The 24247-nt window shown below is 41.7% G+C and overlaps 1 protein-coding gene across 1 annotated transcript in view; it reads left to right on the top strand.

The window, feature by feature from the left end:
* The window catches only part of PIGL (phosphatidylinositol glycan anchor biosynthesis class L), a 56649-nt gene that overhangs the window by 11329 nt on the left and 21073 nt on the right, over positions 1-24247 (top strand). The window lies entirely within an intron of this gene.

Below are 24247 nucleotides of genomic sequence, written 5' to 3' on the forward strand. Positions count from 1 at the left end.
TCATTAGATTAAAGCTATTATCAACAGTTATACCTTAAAGTCCCCTTTTAAACATGGCAAACTATAACAACCCTATTTTACTAGTTCCGCAGTGGAAAAATATGGTGTGTTTTGCCAACAGACACCCTGAGGAAATAAGGGAGAATGACAGCATTTCCCTTTTGCCCCTGGAAGGTTCTCTGCTTTGATAGCCCAGCAACATCACTGTTAGTCCCTCTTTTTAACCTGCAGCTCCAAGTGCCTTGCAGTTAATTATAGCCAGACAGATCTTTTATAGAGAATATGATCAACTCTTAAAGAGTAACAGTTATGTCAAATAATCTCAGTAAGCTAATCAAAGAGGAGGAACAAGCAGAAAACAATCTAACAGGGATTCAGTTTAAGCTTTTGAATCTCTGCATTCCTCCTAGCTTACTCAGGGAAAATATATTCCTGTTTCTACCGAGAACACTCTTAAAAGCATTCTCACAATAATGGATTGGGCGTTAACGCCTTGTTCACAAAAACAGTGTGGTTTCTTTGTATGTTCTCATAATCTTTATTTTAATTGTAGCTACAGTACAGAATGTCAAGTGCCTCAGTTAAAGCTGTGAGATCTGAGTCTATGACATGGTTTGGAAACATCATTCAATTGTGTCTTCTGCATGTCAGATAATTACTGTGCTGGAAAAGAGAGGAAAGGGATTTGCAGCCTCTCTTGGTCAAACTCTTCTTTGGGATTCAGCCTAGCGAAGTGCAATTCCTGGTTTTCCTCCAGGTCTGGATGCTGGATGTACTGGGTAGCTCCCGCAGGCAGTGTGTGCCTGCACTCGCTTGTTAGTTGGAGGTAATTGCACTAACTTCCCCCAGGTTGCCTCCGTCTCCTGGAGACAAGAAGTGTCAGTATGTCCAGGGGCCTCATGACATTAAAACTAGTTGTTGGTTTATTCCTCTTCCCTTCATCTAACTGTTAGCTCAGTCACTAAAAAATTCATGGAATTATCAATATCTGAGCCTTGGGATCAAGGCCTTTATTAGGGTCATTAGGACAGAATGTTTCCAATTAAAAAGCATACCATCAGAGCTGTCAGACACCTTTAAATGCCACAATATGCTATCGTGCTGAATGCCGCCAATATAATCCTCATTTCTTGAGTTTGTTTTCCCATGAAGTCAGAAGGCATCTCCTATGCTGTCAGCTAGTATGGGAATATAGACCATGCATACAGACCGTGCATACAGACTGTGAGGTTTGGGTGGGAAGCATCCCCTTCTATGGCAGACTCAAAGGGTTGAGTTGATGAGCTACAGAAGTAAGGTGTCCTCAGGGTCTGTGGGACAGGACCATGGGGTGAAGGAAATTCCTGAGAATTTCACCTCCCTCTAAAAATTGTTGCAGGTCATTCAGTGGGGACCTTTCTGTCTCTTTGGTAGAAAATACAGTGTAAGGATAGGAAAAAGAAAAATCACTTTGTGGACATCACTCTTGAGTAATGAAAGGAGCTTAGTTACTTTCATGTTGAATGGAGTATTTCATTTTTTATAGCAATAGCAATGTTGGGTCTGCAGACGCTATAAGGACTCGGAGGACTTTTTTGTGAGGATGTAGATTTAAAATTCTGTGGATTCTTACAACATACGTTTTGGGTCTACATCAGCCCAATTCTTCCACACAGGCGGCAGAACTGGAGTTGTAGAAACTTGGACATCTCTTTCTTTCCTCAGAACCAACTTCCAGTCCCAACAAAACCAGTGGGGGTTGGCGATTGAGTTCAATGGGACCAGAAATGGTCATTGAAACAGTCAACAAGAGAAGACAAAAGTCTTGTTTAAAAAATGTTAGTATGGGGGAAAGTTGGAAAAGCAACTGTACAATGGATGTTGTGTAAAAAGTGTTTTCTCTTAATGACCTTTCAGTGCAGATTGGCTCTGTTTACATACAAATCAAAAGCTGGTTTGTCTAACTGCCAGCACAGCAAAACTCAGTCTGGGATCTGAACATCCAGCTGTGTCTTTTGCCTCTGACATCCTCCTTGTAATAAAAGTTGTGTGGCTGGGATTTGGCTAGAGTTGTAGATGATGTGTGAGCCAGAATTGAATTCAGCTTGCTCTTCCTCTGCAAGACAATAGAAGTTAGAACTTGTTTGTGTCAATAAAATAACCATATACAACTCATAACCCCCCAGGGACCAGATATGATGAATAAGATGCTCTTTTTCCATCATCACATTTCTAACCTTGACCAATGTTAGTAATAAGTCTGTGAGAACTTGGACTTTTGCTTTCCTCATTTCAAAGCTGGAGTAGAAGCTTTAATGGAGTTTACCTGTAAAGATGCAGCATCCAGACAACAGACATAGTTATGACAACCTTTGCAGTGCTGTCTAATCCAAGTTCTTTGTTCTTTACTTCCAAACCCCCTGAAGGCTACACTGTGTTAAGTGCTGGCTATGCTCTCTGGGCCTGTGCTCTCGCAACAGCTTCCTGCACATAGGCATAGTGACAGAGACAGTGACTTTCTCACAGATGAAATGGTACTGTGAGCATGCCTGTTAGTTATCACTTTCCTGTTTCAGTCTGTTCTCCAGTGGCATGAGTAGATTAGGCTGCTTTATGTAGCAGAGGTTCTCATACTTTGCCATACACAGATTTGTCTGTCAGCTTGTCAGGAACTGCACTTTGTGAGACAGATGCCAGTGGAGCATGTGGCAATGGAGAGGTTTCAGGTCTTGGGGTACTGCCTGGATGAAGGCAAAGCTATCTCAGCTCATAAGGGAGCAATGGTGATGTAACTGTATTTCTTATGAGCTTTTCTTTCTTAAAAGGATGGTGAGAGCTCTGGCTGCAGTACAGAACTGGGCAATTTCACTTGTAGGTTGCACTTTGGCCGCCTTATTGTAAAACTGCTTGTAAAGCTATATAGCAGTTAAGCACAGCATTTGTTATCTCCACTCTTTCCATTAATAAACCCCTATTTGACAGATGACTGAAAGCTCTTCCAGTTGACAGTTTCAGTGTGAACCAGCAAAGGTGTTTTCAGCATTGTAGAACCTGAGGCTCCCCAAATGCTTCTAGCTGACTGCAGTGGGATGCTGCTTTGCAGCAGCATGCTCCAGGGGCACCTTTTGAAGCATTCTACAGCAAGAGAACTCCCATTTGTATTTCCTTGGCAGAGTCTGTTGTGACATGCCCTGTTATTTTTGCATTGTGTCCATTCTGAAGTTCCTCCAGGCATTTCTTCAAATGAAACATTGCATCACTGAGGAAGTGAAGCCATTAAAAGTGAATGCTTTTGCCAAACACTTGGAGCAAATACAATCAGCTCTCATCTACCAGAAATGGACTCGCAAGTTGACAGTGCAAAATTTGGGAAGAACAATAGTCCTTTCTTGAGCAGTTTGATGCAGCTTTTTAAAAAGCTGAGCTGTGCTGTTATTTTTTTTTTTTTTTTTGCCACATCATGAGTGAAGGTTTTATATTTGCATAGAACAAATGTAGAAGTTACCAAATAAAGTGGTTAGAACAGAGCTTCACACTTCAAAAATCCTTTTGAAAAGAAAAGAAATTTGAAGTTCTCTGCTGAAATCTGCTAAGGTCTCTGACCTTTTCTGTGTTTCACTCTCATGCTATAATAATCCTGCCTTTTTGAAGAGCTGTGGGATGGACTAATTATTATTTACATACTATTGTCATGGTGTGAAGTGCTGTGTGAGTGTTAAGGATGATTATTAGAGTTTTCCTTGCTCATCAAAGGGTTAATTTATCTCTCCCAGAAGGAGGCCTGATTTAGGTTTGGCACAGGAGGAGGGAAGACAGAGGATTTTGTTCTGCAGGAAACTAGGTCAGCAGGTTTTTATTATCATGCTCGACAGCCCAATGTGGTTTGCATTTAGGAATGAACTCGATTGACATTGTGTATGGTTGATTTCCTCTTCCCAGAAAGCAGGCCTCAAACATCGCTCCATATATTATGGCTTTCCCAAATTGAATGGGAGAGAATATTTAGATGAAGGGGCTCAGGCAGTTGTATGTTCATTAGGTAGGTTTTCAGAGCTGTCTGTCAGGAGTGCCTCAGGAGCACAGAATGAAGTCCAAGACATTTTGGAGAGGTGGAACAATAGGGCTAGAATTTTCTCAGTCACTGAAGTGCATCAGAATCATGGAGATCTCCTTTGGTTTTACACCCCATGGTTGATGATTGTTTCTATAGCCTGTAGCATTGTTTCAGTTTTGTTTGGATGTGGTCAGATTCTGATCTTGGTCCTGCCGAATTACATTTGGAGTAATTCCCTTGCTGTCTCTGAAGCTACTGCTGTGTGTGGCTGAGATCACAGTGTTATCTCACTGTTTATTATCTGGGCAGTGAAAATAGGCATATGTCTTCTTTACCTCTGCCTGTTGAAGACCAAATTGTGGCAAACATCATACATGTTGGAGAATTCAGGCTGCCTTTCTTTGCAGATTATTTTGACTTTACTGAATAATGAAAATCCAAGTAGTTATAACTTAAACAGAAAAAAGAAAATCTGCTGTGTTTTGATTGTAGGTATCAGGTAAGGGTGATGGAGCTTAGAAAGGCTATTGATAACATCTAGGAAAATTTCTGAGTAATAGGATTGAAGGCTGAGCATCTATTCCCAGCTTTATGCTCTTGTTGTTTTACAGACTTTAATGTAAGTTAATGGCTTTTCAGCATAATCAAACCATCTAATTCTGTCCTGTTCTAGTCTTTATTCCTTGTTGGCATCAAGAAACCCAGACATTTTTGTAAACCAAGTTTGGCGTTTAAAGCTGAACAAGGAAAATACAGGCAGTACTGAGAAGAACAGACAGCACTAGGTTGCCAGCAATTCCTGGAAATAATGGAGTTTCACAACCATTCCCTGCAGGTTGGACATTTAGGGAGGAAAAATATCCTTGTGGCTTACATGGACAGCATAATAAAAATGCAAAATCTGTTGAGAAAGTTTATTATGGTAAAAATTCAAATGCCATTCTTGTATTTAAACTAAAGAGCAGTATATCAAATGCCTCAAGATGATGACAGCATAGAAATAATACAGGTCAGAAAATTGCATCCAGTCTCTCCTGAACTTGCTTTTAGTGTTGTGGGAAGCTGCACATTGTAGCTGTCCAGGCCTTTGAATCTTTAAACAGTTTCAGCTGCAATAAATGTGCTCATATAATCATCTTTTGAAATGTGAACATTTTAAACAGGGATGAAGGAGGTTGGTAATATGCTTGTGCTCTTACACTGTTGGCATCTGTGACTGAGAGCCAAGAAGATGACAGCGCATGTCAGAATGAGAGGGCTTGTAGCAGGCAGACACGTACACACAGCAGACATCCAAGCTGAGGCAGCACTTTGAAATTGCCTTCCACATAATGAAGCAGAAGGGTTTGTAGGAGAATCTCCATCACTTCATTCAGCAGTGACAAATCGTATCATCCAAATTCGTAGTGACTCAGAAAATGTCACTTGTGTTGCTGGAACACTTGGGTTATATTCCTGGCTTCCTAAACTGCACTAAGTTTAATTAAACTCTTAGCTCAGGAAAAGGGAGATGAAAAAGACTCTTTCTCCTGTAGTGGCTCTCCAGAATGTATATTATATCTCTTGAGGCTGTCAGCCATATGAAGCTTTTGGGATGTGACTCATAGGATAAATAAGTTTGGTCATTCTTGCTGTGAATAAAAAGGGTAAAATTCTACCTTTTTTTATAAAGGCTTTTTCTTCCTTAAAAGAGTTCAGAAAACATCATAAATCATGAGGATATCAGAGCTGTCACTGAAAACACAGTAGCTTCTGGGTTGAAAAAGCAACTAATAGCACTCAGTAATGACGTGTATGAAAAATGGCTGCTGTCATATACTTGAGCTCTTTCAAGTGGAAGAGCTCAAGAGTTTCTAGACTAAAAATGAGGTTGGTAATGAGGAAGAGCAGTGCATATACGTCAGTGAACTAACAGATGCTTGCAGAGCCCTAAACAGAGCCCGAGTAATGCTAGTGTATGAAATAAGCCATTTGTGCCCTTTTGGGAGCTCCACTGTTGAAAGGATGCAGACTACAGATTTAAGTAGGTTATGATGTTCTCGCCTATGGCTGGGGTTAGAGGCCAGTCCAGCTAAATGCAGAGGAGTTGCTTTGTGGAACAAACATGAAGGCACTGAACTAAAATTGTCTTTCAGAGAACAATGGTTTCATACGGATGCATTCCCTTTTTGTTTTTAAATGTAATCTCATCTTTACCAATTAAAGTGGCTATTTAATGGTTAGAATACAATCCCTTAGCTATGAGCACAAACCCTGTTTATCCCTTTTGTGGAATAAAATTTATTTAGTCTTGCTTTATTTGTAGTTATTATTTCTTCTCAGTGCTTTAACTTGTAATTAACCCTATCCTTTGATAGCTGTTTACAGCTGGGAACTGGCTGACAAGAATGGTGCCCTTCGTTCTGCAGTAGGGAGGGAACCATGCCAGGTAGCTATCCTGTATCTGTTTCCCGAACTCAAGTAGCCATCTCCCGGAACAATCCCTGTTCCAGCAGAGAGGGAACAGCAATCTTTTAAACATGGCTGCTCACTTCCAATCTTTTCTGAGAATGGAAATTGTTTGGTTGATCATTTTCTTTTTTGCTGTATTTTCTCGTCTCATACTGCAACTCAATCCTTTATGCATGATGCTTCAAGAGGGAGAGTAGAGCAGAGTTGAAGACAGGCTGTCCAGAGCCCTCAGACACCTTCTGCTTTGTTTAGTGCCCTCTGTATTTACAAGTAGGTGAGGAAGGACTTTTTGTCTCCATCCTGGTATATCCTTATTCCAGGAGAACAGGTGTGCTCCTGCAAGAGCAACCTGGAGCAGCAGTTTGCCAGCATGGGATGTCTTATACACAATGCATTCAATATTCCCTTCTCCAGTGACTCATTCTGTTGCAGGATCCTTCTGCAGTACCCTTCCTGGCGCTCCACATAGCTTCCAGGTGAATTCTGCTCCACAGCAGCTGTAGTACTGGAGTAATCTGCAGGCAGTCTTGGTGGCTGGACTTCCCCAGTGACCTGTATTAACCAGAAACGTCTTGGGAGGTTTCCCAGTTCCATCATTTTGCTTTTGGTGTTTACAGCTACAGTAACTCCTGACATTTATACCAAGCTTGTGCTCTGATTGCTGCAGCTTGGTGCCTGTTTGCACATGAGGCCTTCTGATAAGCCAGGCATTTGACCTTTCTATTCTTAACCCATTAACATTTAGAAGAGCTGCTCTCCTCACCTCCAGAGGTTGTGTACCTCCCGCCAGTATCCCTGTTCCTACCAGATAAGATTACGCCTGGATTATATATTGATCTAAAAGCAGAGTGCTGAACGTAGCCTGCACCAGTTCAAGGGCAAATACTGAATCCTTATGGGTGAGTCCACATGCTTTGGTTCAGCAGTGGAAAGGTAATGACCAATGGCTCTTTCTGCCCTCTCAGCAGAACCTGAGGGCAAACGAAGGGAATCAGTTCATACTGTACCAGTAAAATGAACATCAGGCTGCAGTTAGCATCAGTCCTATTTGCTGGTTCTGTGTCTTTGTGCTGTTTCTTCTTCTTCATCTGCACTTAATCGCTTTTACCCCTTCATCTGTTTATTACACTTGCTTGAGGCAGTGCATTCAGTAACCTGAACACACAAGGAAACTTTGTGTGTTCAGGTTTGGACGCAAGAGCCAGGATTCCTTTGTTTTAAGCCAAGCCTAGCTCAGTGAATACTGTACTGTGTCACTTGAACAAAGCTCTTCACCTGTGCATATTTATTTCCCAGTTTCTGAAACTAGCAAACCATTAGCAACCTAGTGAATTATAAATAGCAAAAACTATTACAGGAAAGTGACTATATCATAATGTATTATAGCCATTTATACTCAAATACAGTCATTCATTCTTTGCTAAAAATTAGTCATGGAAGAATTACCAGATATAGTAAGTGACACAAAGAAGCTCTAAGGGAGTAACTGCAGGTAGATGGTGGTATGTCAGCTCCCAGTGCTGTAGCTATCACACAGAATGGAATGGAACTATGTGAGCCAGGAATAACAGGAATAAGAAGATGGTATTGCCTCTTGTTCCAGTTCAGTATCTTGTTCTAAAATCTACATTTCTGAAAGGATATGAATGTTTGGAAAATACTTGGGAAACTGTCACCAGAATGACAAAGGATGTGGAAAACAGACCTAATAGTGAATGTGTTGTTTGCTTTATCCATGAGATAATCTGATAGTGATACAGGAGGATCAGCACAGGGAAGGGATTTGTTGGATGAGCTCTGTGGAGGAGTTATGTAGCATTTTGTATGAGAATGATGACCATAGTGAACACTGTTGGCTTTAAAAACTTTTGGCAATGATAATAACTACAGTTAATCATAGCTGGCAAGCCTGCAAACCCAAAAGCCACTGGAGCAAGATAGATAAAAATGTATTGCAATTATTAATATTTTATAAGGTTAAATTGTTTAAAATAAACCATTGTGATTTAATGTGCATTTGTGACCATCTATACAAAGAACTTCAAGTAGTCTACTGAGATCACTAACATGAAATTCAAGAGGCAGACAATATACTTTTTCCTGCCAGTATTTAAGAGAAAGTAAAACCACTGAATTGATGGAGGTCTCTGACTATGCATTAGACTTTTTTTAGAGTCAACGACTCCATTTTAGTTGTCTTTTCTTACCCAATTCAGAAGTAATTCAGAGTTGAGAAGCTCATTCTAAAGTGAGGGAGGAAAGCTTTTCTTCATCTGTGCTCTGTGAATAGAAATATATGTGAAAGTCTCTTCTGATGTTTTAGAAGCCTGAAAAGCACTTGTGATCCAAACCCAACCGCTTTATCTCCTTAGCTACAGTTAATGCTGCCTTTGTTACTGGACCTGTTAGTTCTAATGCTAGGTTTTGGTAAGCTTTTCCCTATATTTCTAGAAATCCTAATATGACTTACCTGGTTGATAGAAAACGATTATAAAATACTGCTCTAATGAGTTGGAGCTGCAGCTTCCATCTCAACTCAAAACTGCACAAATTCTGAATAAAAAAACAATTTAGTGGGGAAAAACTCATCACTCCATGCTTGATAGCACCATAAACTGTAAAAATTAAATTCTATGCTTCACTACAGAGTTGGTTTAGAAATAAGTAGATCACTTACTGAAAATGGATGGGTTGTAATCAACTTGTCCTGCACTCTAGGCAGAGGTAGGGGGGGATTTTGCTGTTCACGTACTACTGGATTGATCCCAGCAGTTGTGCCTTTCTGTGTAAGTGAAAAGCAGCTCCTCAAGCCAGGGATCATTGCTGGGTTGGGCCCTTACCCCTCTCCCTGTTCGAGTTTGCCCATAAGGCAGTCACTGTTGCAATGTCAGAAACAATCTCTGACCATTTGAGCAGCCTGATTGGAAGAGACAAGGCACAGGAATGGAAGTAATACTGGTTTACGTGGCTGATTTTTCTTTTTTTTTTTTTCCCCTCTTCAAGTGTTCCATGAAGTAAATTTTTTCCTGTGACTCAGAGCAAAAGAGTATTTCAGATTTTTTGTGATAAGGTATTAGATGTCTGGACAAGCCTTCAACTGAAAATGGGGGTTTGGGCTTATCCACTGTACTATACATGCTGAGATGTGAGTGTGTGAGCCTCAACTTACTATTAAACCAAACGTGTAGATGTAGGAAGCAATAAAGTGTTATGCAGAAAAGTCATTGTTTTTGGAACTTTGTTTAAAGGAAGCCCAGATGTGTGAGTAGATACCTACTGAGTCAGTCATTTCCTAAGCTACAGATGAGTAGAAAATAATTTTTTTCTTAGAGATATTAGAGAGGCAAACTTGTGGAACTTCATGTTTAAACAATGTATCCTGGACTAGTTTGGCTTTAAAAGTGATCTGCATTAACAGTAATTTATTTGGGAATGTTTAACCCTAAGGATTTAAATCCAGGAGATAGTCTTGTTCAGTGGTTGCAAAGGCAGGGAGACAAGATTACTCCAGTTTGCTTCTGCTGGGAGCGTGTCAGGTGGCAAGTCCCTAAATAGAGCTCCAGTAGGGAACAGGGGGTTTGCCATTGACTGCAGCAGTGCCAGGATTTTCTGTCCTCTCCATGTCACATTATCCCCATACAACTGTGTACGTAATGTCTGTTATGGCCCAGAGGGAGGACAAGGTGGCTGCTGGGTCGCAGGTTTAGAGAAGACTTGGAGGGATACCTGCATTGCTGTGCAGGGTTAACTCCTGAGCGTCCCCAGAGCAAGGCTGCTGTGTCAGCACAGCTGTGTTCCCAGATAAACTGCACCTCAGCTGGATGGGCGAGGGGGAGAGCTGCTCTGTGCTGATGCAGCAAGACTGCTCTTCTTGCAAGAGCTAATTATGCCATTAGCATGCAGATCTCTACACCTCCCTTCTTTGTGGGCTTTTTACATATTTGATGTGATCTTGTGTATCTAAAGCAAGACAGGCTCAGAAGAGGAACTTCTGCTAACAACAGGTGGCAAGAAAAAATAATTCAGAATCAACTTGCAGAGCAGCACCACGGTCAAGGCACTTTCTAACAGCTCAGTAGAAACTCCTATAATAATACCTTATCAACTCTCCTGGCTGCCTGGCCTATTTACAGTCCTTGTCCTTACCCCTAATCCATTTCAGATGATGTGTTTCCATTTTGATTCAAGGATTGCCCAGCAGGACATTTGTCTTAGCACACAGGGACAGCTGTGTTGACAGTCTCTACTGCCTCAGGGTGTTACAGGCTCTCCGTAGTCAGATGAGACCTGTACATGCTTCAGTGCCTCATCAGTGAACTGAAACAACCTTTGCCTGTTTGAGATGATAAAGGAAGTGACCATGTTTAGAAGTCTGGCAGTCTTTTTGTGAGATCATCTAAAGGATATATAAACTGCAAACCCAAGTGAAGGTCCAGGAGTCTGTTTTGCTCTGACAGTTCATCAGGATAGTCTAGTGTTGGAGAAATACACGCAAGAAGTGCAGATGATCTGAGTTAACTTGTAAAAATATGTTGAGTCATTTTTATACAGTGACTGTCCCCTGGATCCCTGTCCAGTGTTACGGTTTAACAGCTGTACATGGCTATTTTCTGGAATGTTTCTCTTTCTTTCTCTGTGCTGTATGGCAGAGGTAAATATGCAACTCTTTCTATTTGAGGAATCCTGGGAGTTTCTGGTAAAACAGTAAATTAAAAATTCCATTTCTGCCTAACTTTTAACGGCTCGAACACGATTTAAGATGCAGTTTGCATAGCAATAGCAATGCCCAAATCCCTGTTGAATACTAGCCAAGAGTATCCATTGGTGTGTTTTATTCATGCAGTGTGACAGTGCAGTTAAGTCTATATTGATTCTATTTATTTCAATTTAGAAAACATCTCCACTGAGCATTCGGTGTAATTATTATATGGACAAGGAGCAATGTTTAGGACTGACAGCCATGCATATAAATACAAATCTTCTGCAAAACACGCTGTCATACTGCTGCTCCAGGAGAGCAAGTCAGGCTTAAACAGAAGCAGATTCTGCTGTCAAGGCTCTTGCTGAAAATGCCCTTCCTCCAGCTCTCTTATGATTACATCAGGGCACCATTTGTTCTAGTGTCTCAGATGATCTCCACAGCTGCATTATTGTAACACAGAGAGACAGATAGACAAGCTTGAAGGTAAACAGGCTTAAACACACTTAATAGGTAAAGCATGCAATTTGCATTGTACTTTTTAACTAACAGACTGTCACCAGAGACCCTGGGGTATTGACACAGTGTAAATAGGTGTTTATAACTTCAGTGCTTCTTGTGAACCACAGGCAGTGTGTAGGTAATATATACAGATCCATGGTACGCAGTATGTAGTAAATGGCTGCAGGTTACTTGGTTGTCACAGGTATCTGCACAGGCAGAATTGTTTGAATGCTTTGGCAGGCCAAGGGTTGTGAAGGTGAGACACAAGTTTGAGGAAGTCCTTTCAGTGTGAGAACCTGCATTAATCAGCTTTGCCACTCATTGCAAGTGTTTCCTTCTGCTTATGAGAATTAGGTCACACTGATCTGGTCAACCCAGGTCAACCGAGACAACTCAGTAAACTAGTCGCTGCTCTTGAGTATTGCCTGCCACAACCCAGAGTATTGCCAGCTGAATATGGCAGCATGAAATTGCTCACAATTCCCTACTCCGGCTTAGTGTGGATGTTGGAAAGGTGATGCGGTAGAACAGAGCTTCAGTTCCTTGTACAAACAAGATCTTGATATAGCTGAAGTGTTGTTTAGTGTTCCTTGTCAGTAGCAACAACCAAGACGGATGAGTACTCAAAACCGGATTGAATGGGACCATGCAAAGTTTCCAAACAGCGCAGTATGTGCTTGGCCATAATCTCTCTTCACATGCCAGAAAAAGAAAGCACTTGTAAGGGGCTACAGACACCTACTACTTTAATCAGTTTCAGGAAGATGTTAGGGCTATGGGTAGGTAAAAGAAGGATGGTTGGCACATTCCACCTCATAACAGTGTCCTGTTGAAGGGTGTCTCTGCAACAGTCCCATTTCCTTCTTGCTAAGAATTTCCTCATTATATGTGATTAACCTGGAAGGGGGGAGTGAAGGAGAATGATAGCAATCATTAAAAAGGGAAGGGGAAAAAAAGACTAATCTTACAAATCCCTGTAGTTCATTTCCTCTTAGAAGATCTGTGCTCTGTAATTATATTGCCAAAGAAGCCTTTCTTCTTTTGAGTTCATGTGAAAGCTAAGTGGTTTTATTCCCCTTGGCCTTAGTTCTATCAGTACACATGAAATTACAGAGTTTTTCAGTTCTGGTGTAAACTTGAATTAGAAAATGGTGGGTGCGGTACTTCAGATTAGAGCAAACTATTAGCAAGAATAAATTCCTTAAAGGGGAAGCTGCTGGGTTAGGATTGGGTTTAATGTAACCCTACCACCAAGTAGGAATTTTGTTTGGGAGAACCTGCCCCACCAATAAAGAGTATCAGCAATGCAGAATTCTCAACATAAACCAGCTGTGAATAGAACAAGATACTCTTAGGAGGTAAATGATCCTAACAAATGGTTAAAAAAAAAAAGTCATTATAATGAGGAAAACAGTGTAAAAAATACTCAATATGATAAAGTAGTGGGATGGGATTCACAGAGTTTGCTCATGGAGTTTTACTGTTGCTCTTGATGAAGATACTGAAGCAAATTTTGAGCACTCCAGGTAACTTGTTCTGTAAGAAACATATTGGTTTGATGCAACACCCAACTGCTTTTAAAAAGGAGAAACCAGAACTTGATGAAGCAAATAGGAAGTGTATGTTGTCACTTGGCACATGTTCACCTTTTTTCCTAATGTACACTAGATTTTGCAAATGTGGGTGGTGTCTTATGACCCATAATCTCAGTTTAATTGCATGAGAGATCAGGAACAAAATTAAAAAATGAACGCTTTGTTGGGCATCATTGAGCATCTTTTGCCTCCTGTAGCTTTTTCAATCAGTTTTTCTTAAAAGGAAAAAAAAAAACATTTTTACTGCAGTACAGAAAACTGAAATACTTTTTTAGGAACTGAAATGGGGTTTGGACTGAATATTTTCTTATGTGATCCTTCTGCAGCAAGTGAAGGGCTAAATGAAAACAGTTTGATTACAGTTCTATGCCAAGTCATGCCCCCTCTTCTAACAAATTACATATTAACTAACTCAGGGTACCTGCAGGCTCCTCAGACAGTTATAGCAATACTTTCTCATTTCAGTGCTGCAGTCTATTTCTCTGCAGCTACTATTTGCATTGAAATAATTCAGTTAATTACATAGCTTTCCTTTCATGCACATAAATTCTACATTCTTTATAGTTTTTCTGACTGTAAGCTTAACAGATCTTATGTGCCATTCTCCCTTCTTTAATAGTTAATATTTAACTGAATTTCATTATGGGTATAAGTGTTGAGTCTGTTTTCACATGCAGGATGAATGTTTTTCTGTAAATCAGTGTTTAAATCTTCTGGGCACAGAAAAGTCTGGCAAAGAGTGCTTGAAAGAAGCAAAATTTGGGCTTGTGTTGGGGTACAAAATGGCAGGGGGTAGAAGGGGTAATTCACAATTTAAATTGGATGTATTCTTCATTAAATCCATTCCACTTCATGTCATTACATAGCATTAGCAAGATTTAATCCCTTTGTTTTAGAAGGGTCACATCTGTAAGAAATGATGGTCTCTCTTATTTAAACAGTAGCATTGTTATGTTTTCTTCCTGTATTTCTGTTTCATAAGACAAATACTCAGCATTTATCTGTTTCTCATAAGTATCCACACGATGGGCTGCCAGGGGTGGTTTATCCTTTGCCTTGGAAAACACATTGTGTAATATTGCAGAATAAAGCATTGGCAGACGGAGCTTTCATGTGTGGAGAAGAGAGCTAAGGTGTTTGCAGAATTTGTGCTAATAGATTGAGGCTTGAATGGGGAGTAATGTGTGGAGAGCTCATACACTAACATCAGAGAATTCAGCTGGTCTTAGCAGTCAGGGGCAGAGAACAGTCTATTGCAGTGATCCTCTTTCTGCAAAAATGAGACTGAGTCACTGATTTAACTTGAACTTTTTCAGTGTTTAGATTTTGAGCCAGAAAATTTCCTTTCAGAGTTTTTTATGAAACGTTTATATTTGGATGTAGGTATAACTGTGGATGAAGCTATCAAAGGGAGTTCTGATATCAAAGCATACTGACTTTTCAGTGCTGGATCTTCACGGTCCATTATTGCTACAATGAACCTGTCATCATAGCAAACGAAAGAAATCCACACAACCTCTTACTGGGAAGACCAAGGTTTTACAGGAGAACAAATATTTTAGGGCAATACATGAGTTAATGTAGGCTGCTCCTAAGTGACAACTACATAAGGAAACCTAGCCAAGACTATTGATAGAAACAGTCACCCATGGCTGTGTCATACCACTGCAGACCAGAGCACAGTTAGGTGGTGCAGAGGTTAACGCTTTGGCCATCAATAGGTTTTGGGGGGTACTTTGAAGCAGCTGTGACCTTGGGAGTAATGGTTGATAATCTGCAAATGTTAAAGTGTCTTCTGCTCAGTCCAAGTGCCCAGGAATATATGAAGCTCTGCAGAGCACCATGAGAGGCCTGTTCAAAACTGGATTGCTGTTTGCCCTAGGCAATAAAATGTATTCCTGGGGCGAGTGTGGGTGATGCAGGGAGCTCACACGCTCCATTCCAGGCTCTGCCCCTGACTCAGCTTGGTTGCCTCTGGCTCTCTAAGGAGAGTTGCCTAAGCTCTTAATTCTCTCATTATAAATGTAGAGGTTATTACTTGCTTACTTCCCCATTCCAGCCTCACAGGGGACTTAGTTAATGAACATCTGTTAATGTGTAGAAATAAATGCTTTAAAACTGCTGAAGTAGTGGTAGTGCTGCTCAAACTGTGATGGCATGGCTTCAGCTTGGTAATCTGCAGCTTTTTCTCACAAGACTGTGCTGTAAGATTAAATAACCATTTTAGCAAGGTCCTGTAGAGCACAGCTCTACACACAAAGTGCTCCCTGTGCCCCTGGTATTTGTAGGGTGCTCCAGAGAGGAGTTGTGCACTGCTGCATAACCCAGGTATGTGCAATTCAAAGCACGCAGCTCTTGATGAGGGCGTTATGTTCCCAGCTCCAGTTCATTATCCTCACTCCTTGAGGAAAAAAAAAATGAAGCTGTTCCCTAATTTCAAGCTTAGTGATTTCCTTACCCTGCCCTTGCTGAATGCCTGAATCCTGCTGTGTTTCCTGCAGTGGCATGGGGAGGGCTAAGCACCGCTTGCCCTTTCTCGTGGGCCACTGCAGGCGGCTGCCTGAGCATGAAGCCCTCGCTCGCAAGAGTTAATCTTTTCCAGCCTTCGGCAATCTTGGCCTGCTCCTAGAAATCCTGCTGGATGCTGGTGGCTGCCAGAGCCTCCCTCTCTCCCGTCATGTGAGCAGTGTAAACAGGGGCGAGCGGGAGGCTTCACTAGTGGGCCAAAGTTCAGCGGCTGCCTCACGGCCCCACGGCAGCGGCGGGGTTACTGCCGATCAGCCCGGCTGTTGCTATAGCAAAGCCATTGCATAACGCTCGCATTAAATCCGAGCGCGGAGGAGAGGAAGGCCAAACGAGAAAGGTCGCTGTGTTTATCCTCACTTTGTTCACTGCTGCTGAGTCCCACTTAGCTGCTGCAGGGTTCCCAGTGTAGTTCCCAGTAGAACCCCAGTGTGGGTTTTTTACCGGCTGCAGAGAGAGGGCAAGGCCTGTCCCAGAGCTTGCTCAGGTAATCCTGTAATTGGGGCATTCACATGAATGGGGCTGACAAGACAGTGCCTGCAAGAAGATTATTTGCATTAGTAGAAACTTTGCATGCCAGTAAAATTTGTGGGATCAAGCTTACAGCTAAGTTAGGTGTTTAACTTCTTGATACAAGCTGACTTATAAAAGGAAGTGATTCCCTGGTAGCAATAAAATTTGCACCAAGCTAGAGAGCTCAGGGCAGCAGAACCTCAGGATTACAAAGGGTGGGTACACCATGACTTCAAGAAGTAATGCTCCCTGATGCACTGTTCTTTTATTTCAAAGCATTTTACAAAACAAAAGATATGAGTAAGGGAAGAGTGAAGTCCTATGGTCTGCTCCTCAGAGTACTGGTTTTGCTGGTGACTTGTACTTAAGTTTTAAAACACAAGTTTTGATTGTGGGATTGCTGGGCATTCTGTTCTTACTTTGCACTACTTAAGACTGTCAGGCCCCAGGTGAATTCCTAGGCACTATGGCAAAACCAGTAATAATGAGGAAGTGAGCGCTGCTATGAGCTATTCTGGGAGCTGCCCAGCCATTCCATATAGGCATAATTATGCTCATTCCTTATGGTACAGATGGTGCTTTTGGAGAGATGTAGTCTGTGTTCTTCCCCTGTTATTGTCAGAAATATCAGAGAGACCAGAGACATCCCAAAGTGGTAACTAATGTGCCTAAGGAGCTCAAGGTATTAGTAGAGGTGAGTCTACCTTTTTTGGTATCGGGTCAGTTTATCCCTGCTCTGAGAGCTGACATGGACAAGAGCAGGTCATTCTAGGAATGAGAGGCAAAATTCCTAAAGGCCACCAAGTGCTATAGTCCCCATGTGGTATTCAGGCTTTCCACTGAGCATTTCCCTCATACATCTTCTTGGTGTTAGGAAAGTGTTGAAGTGAAGGGCTGCTACATAGAGACCTTTGTCCAGCAGTTGTACTCTAAGATCCCAGGCAGTTGCATGTTTGAAGATGTTTCTCTTATTAGAGGTCTACAGATGAGATTGCTTGGTGGTGCTGATAGGTCTGTTATTTGTCAGTCATCTGGGACAAATAACGGAAATGCACTTTGCCAACAGACACTCAGAAAAAGGTTGGTGGATTTTTGTTTTTCTGAACTATGTAGGGACTTTAATGGTCTTATTTTCCTGCATACCTCTCCAAAATGGGAGTGGAATTGACTTCGTTTCACACTGCCCTATTGTCTGCTGCCCAAACCACATTGCAGAGGGCCAGAGGAGGAACTGCTGACTCATAATTCAGCATGGCAGCCCCAAATCTCATGAGACTACCAAATCTGGTCTCTACTGATGTTTTCAGTAAACTCTGTTAATGGCCCCCAACAGATCACACAGAAGTCCAGCTTCTATAAAATGAAAGAGAGGTGGCTTGCCCAGCACTTGGCAAGTCATTCCTGGCAGTCTGTACTGCTAGAAACTGCTGGTTGTGCTAGAAACAGGCTATATAGTGGCTGGCTGGAAATGTGTTACTGATGTGGGACCTATGGGCACTTAGTATATTCAGGTCACATAATGCTGTCGGGGACAAAATGGTTGTAAGTGGCCTTGGCTTGGCATGCAAAATGTATGTGCAAAATGAATGCAACTCAAACATGAATGAAAGTTGGGAATAAAAAACAACATAAAAAAAAATGCATACAACTTGAGGGTGAAAGGTAAGGGGAGGAACTGCTTTTAAAGAATTCTCATTAAGGACTTGAACTTAATTGGTTTGTCATTACCAGTCCCACCAGGAATCCAGATATACTCCATGGCGCTGTGTGGTTCTTTCATACAACCTGTTGCAGACTTCTGCTTAAATTGAAGTCAGGCTGGACTGAATGAACCAGAGGCCCCTCCTTCCTCTGACAGTTGCATTCAAAGATGTGTGTGACTGTGAGGTATTTGGTGATCACTGCCTTGTGTGATTGATCAGTCAGTGATGATGACAACACAGGTTGGGATGTGCTCTTCGCGCTAGTTCCTGAGCACATTCCAGCAGCATAGTAATAACATGAGTGTCACAGGTGGAGTGTGGCACTTGCACATGAGACTCCCAGGTCTCATTTCTCCTCCTGCAGGTTATGTTTGCAGTGCAGTATTCACCATATTCAGCATTTTGGAGCTTTATGCAGTCTTTTATATATTTTGGGCCCTTCCTTCAAGCCAGTACTAAGATGTTGAACTTGATTCAGTGCAAAGAGTATAGGTTTGTGGGGTTCCCCATACCCAGGATTGCCAAAGCACGTGTTTTAGATTTCAATCTAGAAATCAGAGAACATACATAACACTTTTCTTAGAAGGAGCTCAAACTTCTTTACATAGGTGTGAACATGTAATTATTTCCCTTTCACAGTTTTGATGAGCAGAAGATAGGAAAGCTGTGACTAAATCAGACATCAGTTCAGAATTAGTTGAGCTAAATCTTGTTTACTGGCTTACACAGAAGCCCTGATGCCCCTCCAAACTAATTTTTTAAAATTACTTTCTAAAACTAGCTCTAGCCACCATAGTTTCTGTGCATTTCTATTCTTGAAAGGTCCCATCAATTGTTTTTGTTTCAAGACATTGAATATGAACTTGTTCCTACAGCGCTTTGTGCTGTAATTCATCAACAAGGCGCTGAGGCACAGACGTCAAATGAATACCAGATTTCAAATTATGATAAGCAATTGTGTCATCTTGGTGAATAAGCATCAATCTCTGCTGAGAAATCATCAATAATTCATTAAAAATTATAAATGAGTACAGGGACATTTGGATAGGTCTTTGCAAACAGTTACTGCTGTGTTCTGTAATAATTCCTTTGAATTTAAACCCAAAGGATGCTTATTTCTCAAACAGAAACACATGGTCATGCCCAAGACAAAAGTTTGTTCCCTGGAGATCTAATTACCATTTACCTTTGGGGAGTTACGGAGGAACTTGGAATATTCTCTGTCAGAGGTGTGCTGTGTTTTACATAGTTCAGTGGAGAAGCATTCACAGCTTGCCTGGACTTCTGAGCAAGCTGAAGGGAACACTGGCTTTCCTTGCACTCTTTCCCTTCACACATGACTTCTGGCTGATACAGCCACATCAGTGGCAGCAGCACTTGCCTGGCATCTAAACTTACTTAATTTACCTTTGAAATTTGTATAAAATAAGCCAAATAAAAGTTAAGCATAGAGGAATAGGATTATGTCCATTCTGCTTTTTTTTCTTTTGTGAAATATTTGAAGTGTATTATATTTTTAATCCTCCAGTTGTTATTTTCACCACTTCCTTTACCCTCTACCTACACCAAACCCTAAGATTCTTATTTCTAATCTTAAAATACGAATCCCAGAATAGCTTGTGTTTCTTTACTATGAGGAGAAGGAGGAAGCTGCTACTGTAAAAATTTCAGCCTGAGCTTCTCTTATCGTAGGTGGCTTTAATTGACAGTTAGCAGCCTGCTTCGGTCCATTTCTCTCCTAAATTGTAGATTGTTACATTCCAATAAGCACGCAGCATCTGTTCTGTGTATAACATGATGTTGCAAGATGCTGATCATGTAAGTGGGCTTTTTCCAATCAAATCAGAGATGTAGATGCAGCCTAACAGCAGTATTTCCCTCCTGTCTGTAACTGGCCATCATAGGAAATGTATAAATAGTTATTAATGTAAGGATTTAAAGGCTCTGCTTCAAGATCTAGGGCGAGCCTGCCTGGACTTATCTTACTGTAATCTCAGAAATAAAAATTCTCTGCTCTGCTTTAGGGAGCATGAAATAATTTCTGTTTGCACAGTTCTTTCAGTTACTTTGATGCTGTGATATAAAGGTCACCGATTGCCTCTGGTCATCACATGGCTTTTTCACTAATTGTAACCTCACGTCATTTTGTTCTGTGGGATCTTTTGCTTTTTGATCCAATTTCAATTGCCCAGATGTTCATTTCATACAGTTAACTTTATACAAAGGGCATCCTTTGTTCCAATAAAAACATCGTGGTCATTGTTCTCAGCTGGGAACCCAGTGCACAGCACTTCACCTGTTTCCTATGTAACCCACCATCAATCTGTCGACCTTTGTGCTGGTTTAATGTAAAGTCATTCATCGGGAGAGGAGGGATAAGGAAGAGAAATTATGCAGAAGTGTTTCCTGGTCCCTAGCCTTGGATTGATTAAGGTCATGCTGCAAGATAAAAAGGCAATAAGAAGTGGGAAAGCTTTTATCTTGACCCTTTTGTTCTGTAGTGGAATGGAGAAATCACATTAGTACCTTCAAAGTTTTGCTCTGGTGTCTCAGGATATATTAATGAAGACCTAAACATCTTCTAGAAGGAACCTTATTGCCACTTCACTCCCTTGCCACCTCTAAAGGTTTCATGGTAAGGCAGAGAGGGTGCTTGCCTGTCCATGTCAGGGTGACTGTCACACAATGAGAGGCACTGCTTCATGATCACCCAGGAGCCTATGGATTGCCCAATTCAACAGGTTTCAAGTGGGACAGATCTCAAGGTTATTCCAACTGCAAGTGTCCTATATAGAACAGCCCCTTTGCTGTTAAGCCCCTTGGACATCACATAGACTTTAATTTAACCTTTAGAGCAATCGTGAGAGCTTAGTTCATGAGCAGATAAATTCCATGGAAAGCTTTGAAAGAAGATTGTACATATAAATGCATTTGCTGTTGCTGGAAGATTTGGAAAGTAGTGGAAAATTGGGCAGGGATTAAGCAGTATATCATGTGAGAAGGGTGTAACTTGGCAATATATATGTGATGGCTTTTGAATCTCTGTTGTGGCCAAGAGACCTTCCAAATGACAGGAATGCAGCCATCTTGAGCCCAAACTTTCCTAGAAAGATGACCCTACAAAATTATCCAGGCTATTGGCAGGGATAGAGTTACTGTCAACATGCACAGTGTTTTAATGGCCAAGGTTGAGGCAGAAGAGGAGCTATGCTCCACAGCCCGCAGCAGGCAAAAAGAGGAGGCTTGGAGAGGTGCTGGCACTAGGCAGTGATTTTTGACATTTCTTTTATCCAGGCAGCTGTAAGAGTGCTGTGCAAGATCTGCACAAGATTGAAGTTTGGTTTAATGTGCTGATGTGATTTGCTGTGACCCCTTTGTAGCTCTCTGGTGCCTGGGCCAGGATATCCAGGACATCCACCATACTCTTCCTGTGCAAGCCTGCAAGTATCTGCTCAGCTTGGCAAACAGAACAGCAAGGAAGTGAGAAGGAGGAAACGAGGGGTCCTGTCTGTTTCTCACTATGCACAGTGGATAGATGACTAGAAAGGTACAGGGTTTTATTTTCGGAAAGCAATATTTCCCATTACTGATCCTGCCAAAATAGGTGAGCAGAGACAGACACTATCCCATGCTGCAGCAGCTGCAGCACCATCATTCTCCATTCCTCTCTTTTCACTCTATAAATCCCTTGACATAGCTGTAAATTCCCTGTACAGTGTCCAGCATAGCTTGCACTGAAAATAGCTGGGCAAACAACACTTCTGGAGCCTTATTCCATTAAAAATGTTGGGTTTTTTCTTCTGTGCATCTCCCAATGTTTCCATGGTCAACAAGGGCTGCATCCAAGCAGACACCTGCACTCAGTATCAGGCACATGTAATGCCTGTAAACATCACTTCCACACTGTAATAGTTTGGAAATAAGGCCAAGTGACCGAACCCCTCTGTCCTTCCCACCAGCACCCTCCAGCAGCATGACCTGGGAGGCTTCTGGTGCAGGACTTGGAGCTTGATCCATCCCAGTGACTGACAGCAGCAACGAGTAGCTCTCTCTGGGGCAGAGGATGTGGAGGGCAGGTGGGGAACCCTGTCTCCTGGGACAAGCTCCAGTCTGCTCCAGGGAATGTGCTAATTTTCACTCCTTTATAGTCCTTTATCTCAGCCCTTCAACCTTGAGCTCAGAGGCATTATCAGCCTTAGCCAGAAAGGCAGTGTGGAGTTAACCAGTGAAGTGCTGATTGTTTCTGATATGAAGTCCTGAAGGTAAAACCACAATGAATGCAAGCAGCAAGCCAGTGGACTTTTCAGGTTCGGTGAGGACTGATTTATTATATTAGGAAAACTATTTTGTACTGAATAGATGGTTTTGCAAGGTACAGCAGTTTTCAGAGTCTGCATGCCCCACAAAGTTCCTGTAGACACCTCCTGTAAGAATGTCTCTTGTGTGCATTGCAGTACATGCATATAAACTTGTTTTTCGTAGTCACCTTTTCATCCTTATCTGGACTCAATTATTGCTACATAGAGCACAGGCAGAAAGTTACTGGTCTCGTGCTTTCTGTGAGATCCCTGCTATCTGGGTAACACTTAATATTTTGACTTTACAAAGCATTAATCTTGATTAATGTATTGGCAGTTCTGCTACTGACTTATCAGGTGACATTGAGCATGTCGTTTAACCTGTGTGTCACTTTTCATGTTTACAGAATGGGCTAAGAATACTTCAGTGGGCCATCGTGGCTATTAATGAGTTATGAATGTGCTTATGTACACGTGTGTCTTGTTTGGCAATATCAGCTTCTCTGCTTTTGGTGCCTGACAAATACTATGTAAGAAAAAGAATTCCTGGAGTGATCCCTCCAGGAGCAGCAGTAAGTGGGTAGAAGCAGAATTAGTTTGCAGAATCAGGTCAGTGTTCATGGAGTTAATTTGCTCGTGCCTTCAGATTGTTTTGTTTCCAGGGATTGTAAACCGTTGCCTCCAGCTGTTCATTTCCATTGACGAGGGTGATCTTTATCTGTCTAAACTAGTTAAATCCTGCTCCACTACCGGGCTGCTTTTTTTGGAGACAACCCAATAAAGCTGAGTGCAGTGGCAGTGACACCAAAGCCTCCTGGACACCAGAAATTCCAAACCCTACATTTTTTTTTCCTGACTCTCACTGTTGGAGTCCCTCCTGCTTAATGGGACTCTTCACTTCCTCCATTTAACCCTTGTCCAAATAAGGGAATGGTAATTTGCATTGTAAGTGGCCAGTGAAAAATCCCTTTTAGACTAATTTACTACTTTAGTATTATCAGATTAAGCCTTGACATAACCTCAAAGGTACCATTTGAACAACTAAAGCACTGTTAGACTTGCACTTAGGCTCTGCTCCGTGTGCATGCTGCTTGGGATGGTTTAGTTGATGCATATTTTTAAAATGTGCTCCATTGAAAGCTTGCTGTGGTGTGCTGGGACTTCGAGGTCAGCAGTGCCTCTTCCTCTTCACAGATGAGATGTGCAAGTTTCTGTCTTAAGCAGATGAGGTGCAGGTTTGTTGGGTTGATGAGACAGCCACCAGATGTACCAAAGAATCTTTCCCTGTGATGGAATTCAAGCAAAGATGCTGTCTGTACAGTAAGGAACTGAAAACAACAACAAAAATTTCTGTTGTTGGTAACACCCCTACAGGGACCATAGCAGAATGTGTGCACTAATGTGGAAGTGCCTTCTCTTGCTGCGGGGGTTTCTCATAGCACAATATTTTGGCCTGTGCTGAGCAGGAGCACAAACACTATGGATGAAATGCTGATGGTCAGTTTGTACTTTAGGCTCTTCTTTCTGCTACTACTGTTAACAGCAGTGGGAAAATCTGTGGCCAGAAGACCTCTCATAAAGACCCAGGCTGAGCTTTAATTTGGAATGTGCCAAGGAGACATTTTCCTATTGCTGCAGATGTTCTCATCCTTGCTGTCTAGGGAGTCAGACCCTGCTCTCTGCAGCAAACAGCTGGATCAGTTCAGATCCAAACCCCTATGTCTGTGAAAGGCTCTGTAGCCACTAAACTACCTCACAGCAATTATCAGAGTATCAGAGGAGGGAAAAGGTCTGAGGAGAAGACCAGTTTAACATGCCATTATAGGTCTTTAGCAGCTGTGCGTTATCCTATTGTTACTAATAACCTTTTTAACTTTGCAAGCAATGTTTTCTTGGCATCATTCAAGCATAATGACTTGGGGGGTCAA

Source organism: Pezoporus wallicus, unplaced genomic scaffold (assembly GCF_028554395.1).
Source record: "Pezoporus wallicus isolate ANWC-B61680 ecotype Strahan unplaced genomic scaffold, APGP_CSIRO_Pwel_v1 contig_8517, whole genome shotgun sequence".
In the NCBI taxonomy this organism is placed as follows: domain Eukaryota; kingdom Metazoa; phylum Chordata; class Aves; order Psittaciformes; family Psittacidae; genus Pezoporus; species Pezoporus wallicus.